This window comes from Lemur catta, chromosome 1 (genome assembly GCF_020740605.2).
Source record: "Lemur catta isolate mLemCat1 chromosome 1, mLemCat1.pri, whole genome shotgun sequence".
In the NCBI taxonomy this organism is placed as follows: Eukaryota; Metazoa; Chordata; class Mammalia; order Primates; family Lemuridae; genus Lemur; species Lemur catta.
The window spans coordinates 83,031,204-83,046,442 of record NC_059128.1 but is presented as its reverse complement, the minus strand read 5'-3'; the positions used below and the strand labels follow the sequence as shown (position 1 = coordinate 83,046,442).

The 15,239-nt window shown below is 38.2% G+C and overlaps 1 protein-coding gene across 11 annotated transcripts in view; it reads left to right on the top strand.

The window, feature by feature from the left end:
* Positions 1 to 15,239, top strand: part of GABPB1 (GA binding protein transcription factor subunit beta 1) — a 67,696-nt gene that overhangs the window by 2,514 nt on the left and 49,943 nt on the right. For 3 of the 11 annotated variants that reach the window (XM_045528983.1, XM_045529076.1, XM_045529067.1), the window contains exon 2: positions 6,059 to 6,082. The exons of 3 other annotated variants lie outside the window; for them this stretch is intronic. The gene's annotated coding sequence lies outside the window, so the exon portion shown is untranslated. Of the gene's footprint in view, positions 1 to 2,222; positions 2,649 to 4,279; positions 4,755 to 6,058; positions 6,083 to 15,239 lie in introns of those variants that run through there. 5 more of the 11 variants (XM_045529060.1, XM_045529043.1, XM_045528993.1 and 2 more) reach the window with 4 other exon arrangements.

Below are 15,239 nucleotides of genomic sequence, written 5' to 3'. Positions count from 1 at the left end.
GAGCTCCAGATTTAAAAGTACTGCAGTGAAACCTTTGGTGAAACAGAATAGTTTGCATATGTGTACCCTTAGAGTCCTCTGACTCTTTGAATCAATCTGAGTTTTCTAGGCTGGGGAACAATTATACTTTAATGTGTAAAAATTTAAGATCATACTTACTTTAGTTTAATGGTTTTGACAGGAAGCTAAATTTGTTTCCAGTTGTTTCTGTGAACTCTAGTCTGTATCTGTCAGTCTGTAGTTCTCTACTGTTCCATCAACAGGAAGCATCTGGTCGTTCTTCATGTAATTGTTAGAAAATGCCAGGTGTATTTTTAATGTTTGCTATTCAAATGAAAATAGACTGGATATTGGTTGGTTTTTGTTTGTTTTTGTTTGTTTTTCCCCCTTAGCATTTTTAAAGTTCTTTATAATGGGCCACAGCTCTTGTAGAATGGATTTTTTTTCCTCTTAAGTACTTTGTAAGTTAGAAATAGTAACAGGTAAAGCACACATGTCATGAGGAATTCAGAATCATTACATGAAATTTTGAATCATGAATTTATTTTTGAGAAAGCATGAGGCCTTTATCCAGTCTCCCTTTGAAAGAAACTTGAATGTGAATAAACTCACCAATGGCCTCCATCTCTTCTCTTTCACTTTGCAAACATTAAAAAACAATCCCAAAGTCTTGATGTTCAGGGCAACTTAGTTTTCTAATGAGTATCATTTCTTTGGCCCCAAGTCTTTCCAAGTAGTAATCATAATGTTTCTATAGCACTAATATGTCTACTTTGGGACAGCTATAATTTAGTATTATACTTAGGTTTTCTGAAGTTATTTGCTCCATCATGCTCTTTAGAAGGTAAATCTACTACTAGATGAGATTAGTATTAGGGACTGTGTGTTTCCTCATAGTGTTGACAGCACTGCTCTGCACAGAGAAGATGCTTTGGTGTGATCAGCTGTCAGTTCAGTTGTCGGTAGGCTAGTGTACCTTTATTTGGATTGAGTATGTCCATGTATTAAGTGTGAAGGCTTAACCTTCAAGTGATTTTTCCACTAAAGATAAATCCGTGTGTAGGGCCATTGACATATTTGGAAGTAGAAATCTTAAAGCTCTTAGCCCTAGTTCTCTTACCTTTTAATGGGAATAATTGTAAAGACTGGCAGTTAGGGCCTCAAATCCTAATGCACAAATAGAGAATGTGGAAAAGACTTAATAATTGTACATTTAATATGAATCAACACTTGTGTAATTTTTTTTTTAATTTTTTTTTTTTTTTTTTTTGAGACAGAGTCTCGCTCCGTTGCCTGGGCTAGAGTGCTGTGGCGTCAGCCTAGCTCACAGCAACCTCAAACTCCTGGGCTTAAGCAATCCTTCTGCCTCAGTCTCCCGAGTAGCTGGGACTACAGGCATGTGCCACCATGCCCAGCTAATTTTTTTCTATATATATTTTTAGCTGTCCAGATCATTTCTCTATATTTTTAGTAGAGACGGGGGTCTCGCTCTTTTTTTTTGAGACAGAGTCTCGCTTTGTTGCCCGGGCTAGAGTGAGTGCTGTGGCGTCAGCCTAGCTCACAGCAACCTCACACTCCTGGGCTTAAGGGATCCTACTGCCTCAGCCTCCCGGGTAGCTGGGACTACAGGCATGCGCCATCATGCCCGGTTAATTTTCTCTTTCTCTCTCTCTCTCTCTATACATATATATATTTTAGTTAATTTTCTCTCTCTCTCTCTCTCTCTCTCTACATATATATATTTTAGTTGGCCAGATAATTTCTTTCTATTTTTAGTAGAGACGGGGTCTCGCTCTTGCTCAGGCTGGTCTTGAAATCCTGACCTTGAGGGATCCTCCCGCTTCAGCCTCCCAGAGGACTAGGATTACAGGCGTGAGCCACCGCGCCCGGCTGTGTAAAATTTTTTTTAAAAAGTAAATTTAAGGCGGGGTGTGGTGGCTCACGCCTGTAATCCTAGCCCTCTGGGAGGCCGAGGCGGGTGGATCGCTTGAGGTCAGGAGTTCGAGACCAGCCTGAGCGAGACCCCGTGTCTACTACAAATGGAAAGAAATTATCTGGCCAACTAAAAATATATATAGAAAAAGAAAAATTAGCCAGGCATGGTGGTGCATGCCTGTAGTCCCAGCTACGCGGGAGGCTGAGGCAGGAGGATCGCTTAAGCCCAGGAGTTTGAGGTTGCTGTGAGCTAGGCTGACACCACGGCACTCACTCTAGCCCGGGCAACAAAGCGAGACTCTGTCTCAAAAAAAAAAAAAGTAAATTTAAGTTGGTAAAACAGCATATAGAAAGAGCAAGTGTTAGCACCACTTTACTTTGTACTGGTTGTAATATACTTGGGATATCATGTCAGCTTTTTAGGTAGCAGGAGACCTTGTATCCATTCTCAGACTTTATATGAGAACCACTTGGAGATCAAATTAAACACACGCACGCATGCACGCTGAAGCTTAAGTAGGACCTGGGCCTCTATTTTTCTCAAGTTCCCAAGATGATAGACACCAAAGTTTCAAAGTCACTGTACTGTAGAGCATATATGGAGGACCTTGATCATGAGGGAAATGGAAATGAGGAGACGTTGAAAAAATGGGATGTCTGACCTAAAGAAGAGAAGCCTCTAAGAAATTGTAGCCACCTTTAAATATTTGGAGGTCTGTCACACAGAAGGATCAAGTTTGATTTGACCAGAAAGAATTAGGCTCCATGGGTAGAAGTTAGATGCAGATTTCAACTATCTTCCAAGAGAAATTTTCTCAAAACTGTAAAAATGGAATGGGTTGTTTTGGGTGGTTGTCTGTCTGCTGATGGTGTCCACATTGGGGATTCTAGAGTAGAGGAATTTATGTGCTCAAGGAAGGATTTGGGCTAGGTGTCTTCAAGTTCCCTACAAACTGAGATTTTATGAAATGTGTCTAGGTTTGCAGGCACATGGTGGAAGAGCAAAGCTAATTGAGTGAAACGAGCTGGTTGGCTTATGTGGATCATAGTTTTCACATTCTTGGATAAAGAGAAATGAATATTAAGTGAGAAGGCTATTTGATGAAGGGCTTTAAACCAAGCTGCACTTCTGCAGACTCAGAAGCATTAAAAATAGGCATACCTTCTGATATGGAAATTCCCATTAAAGGACATTATCTAGATGTAATAAAGATGTGTGTGAAGATTTGGCTGTGAGCATACCAATTACAGCATTGTTGATAATAGAAGGTGTGTATTTAACCCCCACAGTAATCATATGAAGTGGGTAGTATTAATCTCCGTTTTTTGGGAAGAGAAAACAGGCATAGAGAAAAGAGGTTGCTTCCCCAAGGTAGCTGAGTTAGTGGTAGATAGAACTAGGACTGGAATCCAGCCCGTGTGGCTTCAGAGCCAGTACTCTTGATCACTATGCTGGAAACAATCTAAATGTTTCACAGTGATTGCTATAGCACATCCCTACTGTGTATTGCTAGCAAGCCATTGGAATGTCATCAGAAGAATGTAAAGGCATGAAGAGATTTCTTGGTGTGTGTAAGTGAAAAGAGTAGGTTTAAAAACATGATTCTTCAGGGAGGAAAGCAAGGATAGGAAGAAAAATAAAAAAACAAACAAAAACCACATGATTCCATTTTGGTAAAAAAAACCAAAAATATATTCATATCTGGAAAGGTATGTGCCAAATTGGTAAGTGGTTATTCTGAATGGAGTTTTATAGGTGATTATTTTGTTTTTGCTTATCCAAATTTTCTAACTTCTACACTGAATATAAATTGTGTATTGTAATTTAAAAGATTAAGATGTTATTTTTTAATAAAAATTATAGATAGTAGCGTAAGCTGAGAAATTTGGATTTTATACTGTACATTTTATGCAAGTTGATTTGGGAATCACACATAAATGAGAATAAATGCATCAAGTGTGTTGTATTTTTTTTTAAGTTTGATTCCTTGCCATTTTAGAAGTAATGTGTTAATTTAGAGGAAAATATCAGTGACTCCCACCACAATCATAATCAGCTCTCTGTTTTGTTGTGTTTTATTCATGTTATGTGAGTCTAGCTCTGTTGCCTGCTAGAGTGCAGTGGTGTCACCATAGCTCACTGCGCCCTCAAATGCCTGGGCTCAAACAGTTCTGCCTCACTCAGCCTTCTGAGTAGCTGGGATTAAAGGCATGCATGCTACCATGCCCAGCTAATTTTTCATTTTTTTAATAGAGATTGGGTCTTGCTCTGGCTTAGCTCTTGCTGTGCTTGTCTCAAACTCTTGGTCTCAGACGATCCTCCTACGTTGGCCTCCCAGAGTGCTGTGATTACAGGCATCAGCCACCATTCCTGGCCTTATGTGTAATATTTTAAAATACTGTGTTCATCCAAGTTAGTCACTATCTAGCTATGTGACTTTAGGCAATTTACTTAATCGTCTGTGCCTCAGTTTCCTCCTTTATAAAGCGGGGATTATTATAATGCCTGCCTTATGGTGGTTGGGAGGATTGAATAAGTTAGTACATATAAATTAATTAGAACAGTGCTTGACACATGGTTAATAGCTCAATACCTATTAACAATTATTATAGGATCACAGTCCACTGTTCAAAACCCTTGGGGTAATAGGCTTTGAGATTAAGAATATTTAGGATATAGGCAAGGTAATAATATTATATTACTTTTTAACAGAATCCCATGCCATACCACTGTTCAAACATTGCTATTTCTGCAGCAAAATGTGTGAACATTTGCATTGAACAGGATTAAGAGCATAAACAGCTTCATATCAGTTCAGGTAAAGTTTTACTTCCAACAATGAGTTATTTTGTGTTTCAGAACTTTTGGGTTTTGGGATTGGTAGATAAGGGACCTGTAGCACATTTACTCAGTTTTAAGTCCTATTTTAATATTAAAACATACATCTTTTGATGGTATTATATAGCTTTATAGTTCATGGTAAATTAAAATATAAAAATAATGAAAAATGTCCAACTCCATTGTTTTGGTTAAAAATATACTAAACCCACTCATACTGTAATTCTATTTTCAAAATATGCTAAGTCCACTGATACTGTGATTCTCTTTCATAATGTAGAATCTTCTAGAAGAGACTTGAGACTTCTACCTCAATTAGCTTGTTTATGTGTCATTACCTTTGAGGGATAAGATACTTGTACTACGGTAGTTTACTACAGTAAAGATTCTAAAAAGGTAGAGGCCACCATGATACCTCTCTTTAGCACCCCCTTCTCATTCTGTATATGTGGACACTGAGGTGGACATAAAATTAATTATAGTACTGGACTTTGGGATTAAGTTGATTTCGCTCATGATGAAAACTGTTGGATGTGTAGCCCCTTCTGATTCCAGTAATCCTTTTTTTTTTGGAGACAGTCTCACTTTCACCCTGGGTAGAGTGCCGTGGCGTCATTGTAGTTTACTGCAACCTCAAACTCCTGGTCTCAAGCAATCCTCCTGTCACAGCCTCTCGAGTAGCTGGGACTACAGGTGCGAGCCACCATGCCCAGCTTATTTTTTCTATTTTTAGTAGAGATGGGGTGTTGCTCTTGCTCAGGCTGGTCTCCAACTCCTGAGCTTAAGCGATCCTCCCATTTCAGCCTCCCAGAATGCTGGGATTACAGGTGTGAGCCACCGCACCTGGCCCCATATATTGAAATCTTAACTTCCAAGATGATGGTAGTAGGAGGCAGGGGACTTTGGGAGGTGATTAGGTTATATGGGTGGAGCCCTTAAGAATGAGATTCGTGCTCTTAATAAAGACGCCAGAGAGCTTGTTAGCCCCTTCCACCATGTGAAGTTACAGTGAAAAGACACTGCTGTGTAGAAGCTGGCCCTTACCAGACATCTAAACTGCCAATACCTTGTTCTTGGCCTTCCCAGCCTCCAGAACTGTAAGAAATAATTTTGTGTTGTTTGTAAGCCACCCAGTTTATGGTATTTTGTTATAACAGCCCAAATGGACAAAAACACTTAGCTTATTCAATATAGCCTGCACTTTGACATTAGTCACTTTCATATTTTACTGGGCTCTTATTGTCAAATTTTTCTACCATCGATTTCTTCTGTTTTTCCTCACAGGTCACAGCATATTTATGGAGGAAGGTGAGTAATTATGAAGATTTCTTGGGCACTGTAAATTTATGCTTAACAATTTCAAATGCGCCCTTGCTACTTATTGGCAATCATTTTATCCTTACTTTTCTGTTGTTTCATATTCTTCTTCCTCTTTAACTTTTAGTAGATGCCATTGACTTCTACCAAAATGGAAAAATAGGGTATAAGGTTGTACATTTTTTTTCAGTGTCACTAGACATGTCTCTGTAATTCCATCTTCTTTTGTAAATTGAGTGCAATCTTCTTTTGCTTGGGAATCTTGCTGCCATAGTTAACTTTTCATCTCTGGTCACATTGATCATTATCTGCCATGGTTTTTCCTCCCTACTTTCAAGTATGTACAGATTCTTATGTTTTGGAAGGAAAAAAATCAGTTTTGATGAACTGCTGTTACTGTTCTTTCTATCTACCTACTTCATTTCTTCTTCCTTATTTCAGAATTTTTAAGAATTGAGTTACCGAGCAATTGCTGCCCTCAACTCTTTCACTATTACTTTCCTAACTTACTGCCATTTTGGAATATCATATTCGGACTGTTACTTCAAAGGACATACTTTTTGTCAATAATATTGACTTTATTCTGATTTTATTCAGCCAGTATATATGTTACAACCAATTTCCACTGAGGCTTCTTAACATTCTTTCTTTCCTTGCCTTCACCTTAGCATGCCATCCTGGTTTTCCCTTTCTTACTACTACTTTTCTGTTTTCTTTCTTATTTGTGATCCTCTTACCACTGTCATTATTCCCATCAGTACTTGGCCCTCTGCTCCCTTCTTTTGGTCTTCTCTCAGAATGATGTCTTATATTCTGATGACTCCCAAATGTGTACTCTCCAGGTTTGTAGCTCCATCAGTTTACTGGATGTTTCCATTGGAAGGCTCAAGGAATTTCTATCACTTTTAGATTTATAGCCTCCTACCTGCTCCTAGTTTTTGTTAGTTTCATCATCATCATACTTAAATCTTGAAGTTGTCTGATACATGCTTTTCCTTTCTTTCTTTCTTTCCTCCTCTCTTCCTCCCTCCCTCTCTCCCTCTCCCTCTCCCTCTCCCTCTCCCTCCCCCCCCCTCTCTCTCTCTCTCTCTCTCTCTCTCTCTCTCTCTCTCTCTCTCTCTCTCTCTCTCTCTCTCTCTCTCTCGTCTTTCCTCTCTCTCCTCTCTGTCATGGAGTCTTGCTCTGTTGCTGAGGCTGGAATGCAGTGGTGTAATCATTGCTCACTGCAGCCTTGAATTCCCAGGCTTAAGTGATTTTCCTGCCTCAGCCTCCTGAGTAGCTAGGCCTACAGGTGTGCACCACCATGGCTGGTTAATTTTTTTTTTTTTTAAGAGACAGAGTCTTTCTATGTTGCCCAGGCTGGTCTCGAACTCCTGGGCTCAAGCTGTTCTCCCACCTTAGCCTCCCAAGCGTTTATTTCTTATATCCCTCAATAAGCACAGTTTTTTGTTCTTTACTGGATCTTAGTTTGTTCTGGGATTCTGCATTGTTTATTATTTCCTATTATTTGCCCTTTTCAACTTTAGATTCTTCCCTGAATTCACTTTGCATATGGCTGCCAGAATAAAAACTTTTTTTGAACCCATTGCTACTAAACTATAAGCTTGAGGAGAGAACATGTACTGTAATCTTTGCCCTCTCCATTGTGCCAAGCCAAGTGAATTGGACCTGTGCTGAATAAATGTTTGAATGGATCACTGTTTGTTCAAAACCTTGAATGACTCCCAATTGTCCGCAGAATAAAGTCCAAATTCTACTGACTTTCAAACCTTTTCATATTACCTTCTCCTTCTTCAGCCTTATTTCTTACTACTTAACATTATTAAGCTGGTGCTTTCCATAATCTCCTTGTATTTTTCCTTTCACTTGTCCTGTCAAAGTCTGTTAAAGAATGTTTGCCCTGTGCCAGACACTGTTCTAATCTCTGGCATTGTAGTAACTAACAACACAGAAGACAAAAATCCCTGTTTTCTTGGAGCTGACATTTGTGGGGAGGGATGCAGTAAAACAAGTATATGATGCTAAGTGGTAATGAGTACAATGGAAAGGAATAAAACTAGGTAAAGGAATAGAGTGGTGGGATGTGGCTGCTATTTTAGATGGTCTGTTCTCTTAGGGCATCCTGGAGTGTGGAGTAAGCCATGCAGTTGTCTAAGTGAAGAGCTTTCTAGGCAGAGGAGATAACATGTGCAGGACCCCAAGGTGGGAGAACATGTTTGGGTTGTTTGAAGAATTGCAAAGTGACTAAGGGGGAATGATAGATGAGCTGAAGGAGATAGTGAGGGGCCAGGTTATGCTTCAAATGTTAAGTCCATTGAAGAAACCTTCTTTGACTACTTCATCTTGTTTGTTAATGTAAACCTCTGAACCCATATGGCAACTATGGAAGTACCTTTCAAGTTATTTTTTATTGTGATTCACAATAGGAAATGTACTTTACTGGGTGATCATGTATGTATGTTGCTGTGTACATGTGTGTACACATGCATGCGTGTGTATATATGATGGCTACATTTGATATATGCAGATATTTTTAAAAACATTGGCCTTAACCCACTGAAATGATTTCACAGTCTGTTAATAGGTTGTGCCCCCATTAACAGATAATGCTGAATAGAGTGAAATTGTTTAATTTAGCAAAAACCTATTGAGTGGTATGCTAGAAACTGCTAGATACTAAAATACAGATAAGAATAAAATAAGCCCTTTTTGGCTTCCTGAGGCTTATGAGAGAGGAGAGCTTGTAAACAGATCATTTGTAATGTGGAATCCATATGATATTGGAAGTATGTTTAAGGCATAGTGAGAAAATAGAGAAATGATTAATTCTTTTTTGCTGAGAAGGTCAAGGGAAGCTTGTTTAAGGAAGTATTGTCTGAGCTGGGTTTTGGAGGGAGAATAAGAACACTTGGTCAGGTAAATTAGGAAGACTTCTTAGGCAGGGTGACTTATAAAGGAGTGGTATCATGAGACCCAATAGCACATAACGGTGATTATAAGTAACTCTCTCTTGTTAGAGTATAAATCCAGATGAAGGAATTTGAGTTGATGAGGCTGCATTGAGGTACAGGTCACATCCTTAAAGGTCTGAAATGCACTGGAGTTGCCACTTATTTAATGATTATGCATATAAGTGACAATAATGTAATGTATAGTCAGAATTACTTGTAGGAAGTTGCCACATGGGAAATAGAGATATCATCTTTTAATAAGTCCAGTACAGCCAGGTTTTTCCTCTGGTGTTGAAATATATCGTCGTTTCCTCAGTTGTGCCCTAGAGGAAGATGGCCTATGTTTATGAATTATGTTGTACCAAAAAAACGTTTTAAAACATTAAAATCTTACACATTACAATGAGAAATTCATTCTGTAAGAAGCATTTGAGACCTGAGACCTACTGAAGAATTGGGAAATTCGCATTTCAGGCTAATGCTGGGACTTATGTTTGTGAAATAGAATGGTGGGCGGCCAAACATATAAATCATTTTTCATATCAAGTTAAATATACATATGGCCAGCCTGGGCAACATGGCGAGACCCTGTCTCTACAAAAAATAAAAAAATTAGCCAGGCATGGTGGCATACTTCCATAGTCCTAGCTCCTCTAGAGGTTGAGGCAGGAGGATCACTTGAGCCCAGCAGTTTGAGGTTGCAGCGAGTACTCTAGCCCCGGCAACAGAGCAAGACCGTGTCTCAAAGTAAGTAAAAATAAATAAATAAGGTTCAATTCTACTGTATTGTATAGGTGATTGGAATACATGATTATATAATGTTTTAGATATTTGATGAATTTGGCCAGACCACAATTTAAGACTTTTACTTTATGACAGTGTTTAGCATATACAAATTTAAAACAGAATGGGGGGATATTTGCAACATATATAACAAACCAGAAGTATACGTCATGTACTCCTACAAAGAGACAATGAAATGGAAAAATAGGTAAAGAATACCAACAGTCAGTTTCAGAAGAGGTAGCTTATGTAAGTGGCCAACAAACATTTGATGAAGATATGCAATCTCAGTAATTTGAGAAAAGCATTTTTTCTCTTTTAGAGATAGGATCTCACTGTCACTCAGGCTGGAGTGTAGCAGCTTGATCATAGGCCACTGTAACCTTGAATTTCTGGGCTCAATGGATCCTCCTGCCTCAGCCTTCCAAGGTGCTGGGATTACAGTTGTGAGCCACTGCACCCGGCCAAGAGAAGCATATTAAAACAGAAAAGTGACACTTCTACCCATGATAGAGGCAAAAAATGTAAATCCTTGGTAATATTAAGACTGGCTATATTGTGAGGAAATAATATTATGCACTACTTTTGGGAATATAAGTTGGTATAGCCAATTAGGGGGATGTAGTTGGTGTGAGCAATTTGGTAGTATATATTAATTTAAAATGTTTATTAAAGTCTGTCTATTTTCTGCACTAGAATAGGACTTGTTTATGTGCATAAGGAGGCATGTACAAATATGTTTATTGTAGCATTGTTTATAATAGTAAAAAACTGAAAAAATAAAAAATGGTCATAAATAGAGCAATGGCTAAATAAATTGGTATATTCATACTGTAGAATATCATATAGCAATTAAAAAAATAAGTTACATATACTATTGAGTGATAAATTATATAGCAGTATATACAGTATGATAGCATTTATGTAAATAAGGAAAAACATCCTGAAGAATACTGTATTTTGGAGGAGGGGTTATGTATATATCAAAGAATGTGGTTTGGCAGGATAAATGCTAAACTAATAGTAGTACTTAACTCTTTTTTTTTTTTTTTTTTTGAGACAGAGTCTCACTCTGTTGCCCGGGCTAGAGTGAGTGCTGTGGCATCAGCCTAGCTCACAGCAACCTCAAACTCCTGGGCTTAAGCGATCCTACTGCCTCAGCCTCCTGAGTAGCTGGGACTACAGGCATGCGCCACCATGCCCGGCTAATTTTTTCTCTATATATATTTTAGTTGGCCATATAATTTCTTTCTATTTTTTTTTTTTTTTAGTAGAGATGGGGTCTTGCTCTTGCTGAGGCTGGTCTCGAACTCCTGACCTCAAGCAATCCACCCGCCTCGGCCTCCCAGAGTGCTAGGATTACAGGCCTGAGCCACTACTCCCGGCCAGTAGTACTTAACTCTTGAGTGGTGGATAAGGATTGAGTTTTGGAAGTAGAGATAGGGAGAGAGGATCAGATGGAACTTTAGCTTTTTCAGTAATTTTAAAAAATTTTAAATTATAATTGTTTTAAAGTTTTATTAAAAATAATAATAGTTTGACAACAGGATGGACAATGCTTGGGGAAAGGGAGACCAGTCCTACTTTATAATGGCAAACAGAATGGTGAGAAAAAGACTAATTTAAAAATGATGTGAGGGCAATTTGGCAATATCTATCAAAATTGTAATTATAGGCTGGGTGTGGTGGCTCACACCTGTAATCCCAGCACTCAGGGAGGCAGAGGCGGGAGGACTGCTTGAGATCAGGAGTTCAAGACCAGCCTGAGCAACAGTGAGACCCCATCTCTACTAAAAATAGAAAGAAATTAGTTTGACAACTAAAAATATATATATATAGAAAAAATTAGCCGGGTATGATGGCGCATGCCTGTAGTCCCAGCTACTCGGGAGGCTGAGGCAGTAGGATTGCTTGAGCCCAGGAGTTTGAGGTTGCTGTGAGCTAGGCTGACGCCACGGCACTCTAGCCTGGGCAACAGAGTGAGACTCTGTCTAAAATAAAAAAAAAAAAATTACAATTATATTTACTTTTGTCCTAGCGGTTCTACTTAAGGGAATTTATCCTAGAAATGTATGAAATGAAATGATACATCTACAAAGTTATTAACTGCAGTGTTGTTAATATTATAATAGCATTACTGTCCAGCTAGAGGAGACTATAATAAACTAAGGGATATTTACACAATAGTATTTTTATGCAGTTGTATAAAAAAATGAGGAAGCTCTTTATGAACTATTAGGAAAAGATCTCCAGGGTGTGCTGAGTAAGAAAAGCAACTGCAGCACAGTGTTTATGTAGTAATGCTATCTTTTGGTAGTTATAGATTTACTGGAAAGACACCCGTGAAACTAGTAAAGGTGATTAATTGTGGTTGGGGTATTTGTGGGGGTGGTGTACGAGGGAGGGGCACTGAGTAGTATAAATGCTTCCCTTGGGGGTTTTCAATGTATACATTTCTGTTTGAATTTTTGAGCTATATGCAAGCATTGCCTATTGAAAAAAGAAATGAAGAGAAAAAGAGATGTGAAGTAGACCTCATAGGACTTGACAACCAATTATCTTAATCCATTTGGGGTGCTGTAACAAAATACCATAAACTGAGTGGCTTATAAAAAACAGAAATTTGTTTCTAACAATTCTTCTCAAGGCTGGGAAGTTAAAAATCAAGATGCTGGCAGATTCTGTGTCTAGTGAGAGCAGCTATCTGAAGTGTCTTTTATAAGGACACTAATTCCATTCACGGAATTATGAATGGAACTGTATGGTCTGTCCTTATGACCTAATCACCTTCCAAAGGCCCTGCCATCTGTTGTTTTTTTTTTTTTTTGGAGACAGAGTCTTGCTCTGTCACCTAGGCTAGAGTGCAGTGGCATTATATCATACATAGCTCACTGTAACCTTGAACTCCTGGACTCAAGTGGTTCTCCTGCCTCAGCTCCCAAGTAGCTAGGACTATAAGCATGTGCCGACATGCTTGGCTAATTTTTAAAAAACTTTTTATAGATACAGGGTCTTGCTATATTGCCCAGGCTAGTCTCAAACTCTTGAGCTCAAGCAATCCTCCTACCACAGCCTCCCAGAATGCTAGGATTACAGGCATGAGTCACCATGCTGGGCCAGCTGCATCATCCGATATCAGCACCTTGGAGTTAAGATTTTAGTATATGAATTTCAGTGCATGAATTTTCATGCATTCAGACCATTATACTAACTGTATGTATGTAGAAGATGAGGGCGAGGGAGGGGTTGAGTATAGTAGTGTCCCCATTTCTAAAATGGGAGATGAAGAGGGTGATAGCATAGCATTATCAGGGAATGCAGGAGGAAGGTTAGGTTTCGGCAGGTGCGTGGGACATTTTGGACATGCTAACTGACAAATCTACTTTTTAGTTGGTAGTGTGTGTTGGTATAATTTATGTATGTTAGATATGGAATTCTTGAGCTTATCTCAAACATGAATATCAAAATAGTCGTCAATAAATATTTTTTGTCCTTAGAATTATAGATGTTCTAGATTTTATGGAGAATAGTAATTCGTAATTTTACAGTCATCATAGGGACACTGGTAACCCAGGTAGAATGTAGATAAATAGAGAATGTATTATATATCTGATAAATACGTAGCTTATGTGGGAAGTAGGAACTTAATTTATTAGCTTGGTTCCAGTTTTTTTTCCCATTTATTTTTTATTTGTATATATTCATGAGGTATAAGTGTAATTTTGCTACATTGATATATTGCATTGTGGTGAAGTCAGGGCCTTCTGTACATACATCATTGAAGCAACACACATTATACCCACCAAGCAGCTGGTTCCAATTTAATGACATCTTTTGGTATCTGAAATTTAAAGAAACAAAAATAGTTTTGAATAAGGAAGTGATCTTTAGTTTGGCGTAGGTGAGATTATACTGTAATATTTAAAAATCTGGTTCAGGGAAGTTTATAATAGAACATATCCCTGGTTGTGTAGTGGTTAGGATTCGGGAAAAAAAAAAAAGGAAATAGAATATAAAAGTACTTTTTATGTAGTACATTTGGGAGTAACGGTATAAGACAAAGAGGTTTAACTTAATGGAAACAAGGAATCACATTTTTTTGGGTGCTGCTTAAAACAAGCTCTTGCTATATATGGAATTAAAAATCTTTTTGAATGAGTTATATTTCAGAATCTGATTTTTGAGGCCCTGATTTATTCATACTACTTTTACCTGATTTTTATTTGGCTAGAGTCAAAAATAAAATAAAGGAGGAGCATAGATACAAGGCCCATACTTGTAGGACTTTTTAGCAGTTCTTTCCTGGGTTTACGTTAATAAGGATTTGGGTGTGGAATAGTAGTGAAAAAGAAAAGTAAGTAATTCTTGCTTGAGATTTAAAAATTTTAACCATTTTAGGTCTGAAGACATTTTACTGGCAAATTTTACTATTTAAAATGCTTTAAAAATTCAAATTATGTTATATATAGAATCTCATAACAGTTGGAGATGATCTTGTTTAAGATAGAGTAAAAAGGGGCTGAAACTCTTACTGTTCTGTTTCCTCCAGCCTGTGCTTACCCCTTTACCTACGGTCCTTCTCAGTACTGAAGTCTTCTGGAGTGTTGGGAAACACAATTTGAGAAATGCTGGATTGGGCTGGTCTAGAGTTTGGGTTTGGATGGACTCTGACCTCTTATGTATCTTTGATCTGTCCAGTTGAGTGAAAATATGATAATAACACATTGTATAGAAGTTCACTTTAATTCAAGAAGCATTTAGTTCAGTGTAATCAGGAGTGATTTTTGCCCCCAGGGACATTTTGCAATATGGACAGACTTTTTTTTGGTGTGATAAAATGGAGATGGAGCAGTGTGCTACTGGTATCTAATGGGTAGAGGCCATAAGGGATTTTGTTAAATATCTTACAGTGCACAGGACAATCCCCCGCAAAAAAGTGTTGTTGGGCCCATAATTTCAATAGTGCTGAGATAGGAAAGCCTTGGTTAGTTGATTACCGAGTATGTGTGCACCACTGTTAAAAAGTAACTCTGGGGTCAAAAGATACTAAAAAGCAAGTCTTGGCTCTACCCACGAAAGCTTATAACCTAGCCAAAGCATCTTAAACTTAACAAGTCTGGCTAAACTCTAACACTTGACCCATCCTATCTGTCTGCCATCTTCATCTCAGTAAATAATCCAAATTTTCATTAAGTTATTTAGACCAAAAACCTAGTTGTCATCTTTGACTCCTCTTCTTTTGTACGCCAACATCTAATACAGTTGACTCTTGACAACATAGGGGTTGGGGACACTGACTCCTTTGCAGGTGACAATCTGCATATAACTTTTGACTCCCCCAGAACTTAGCTACTAATAGCCTACTGTTGACTGGAAGCCTTACCGACAACATAATCAGTCGATTAACACATATT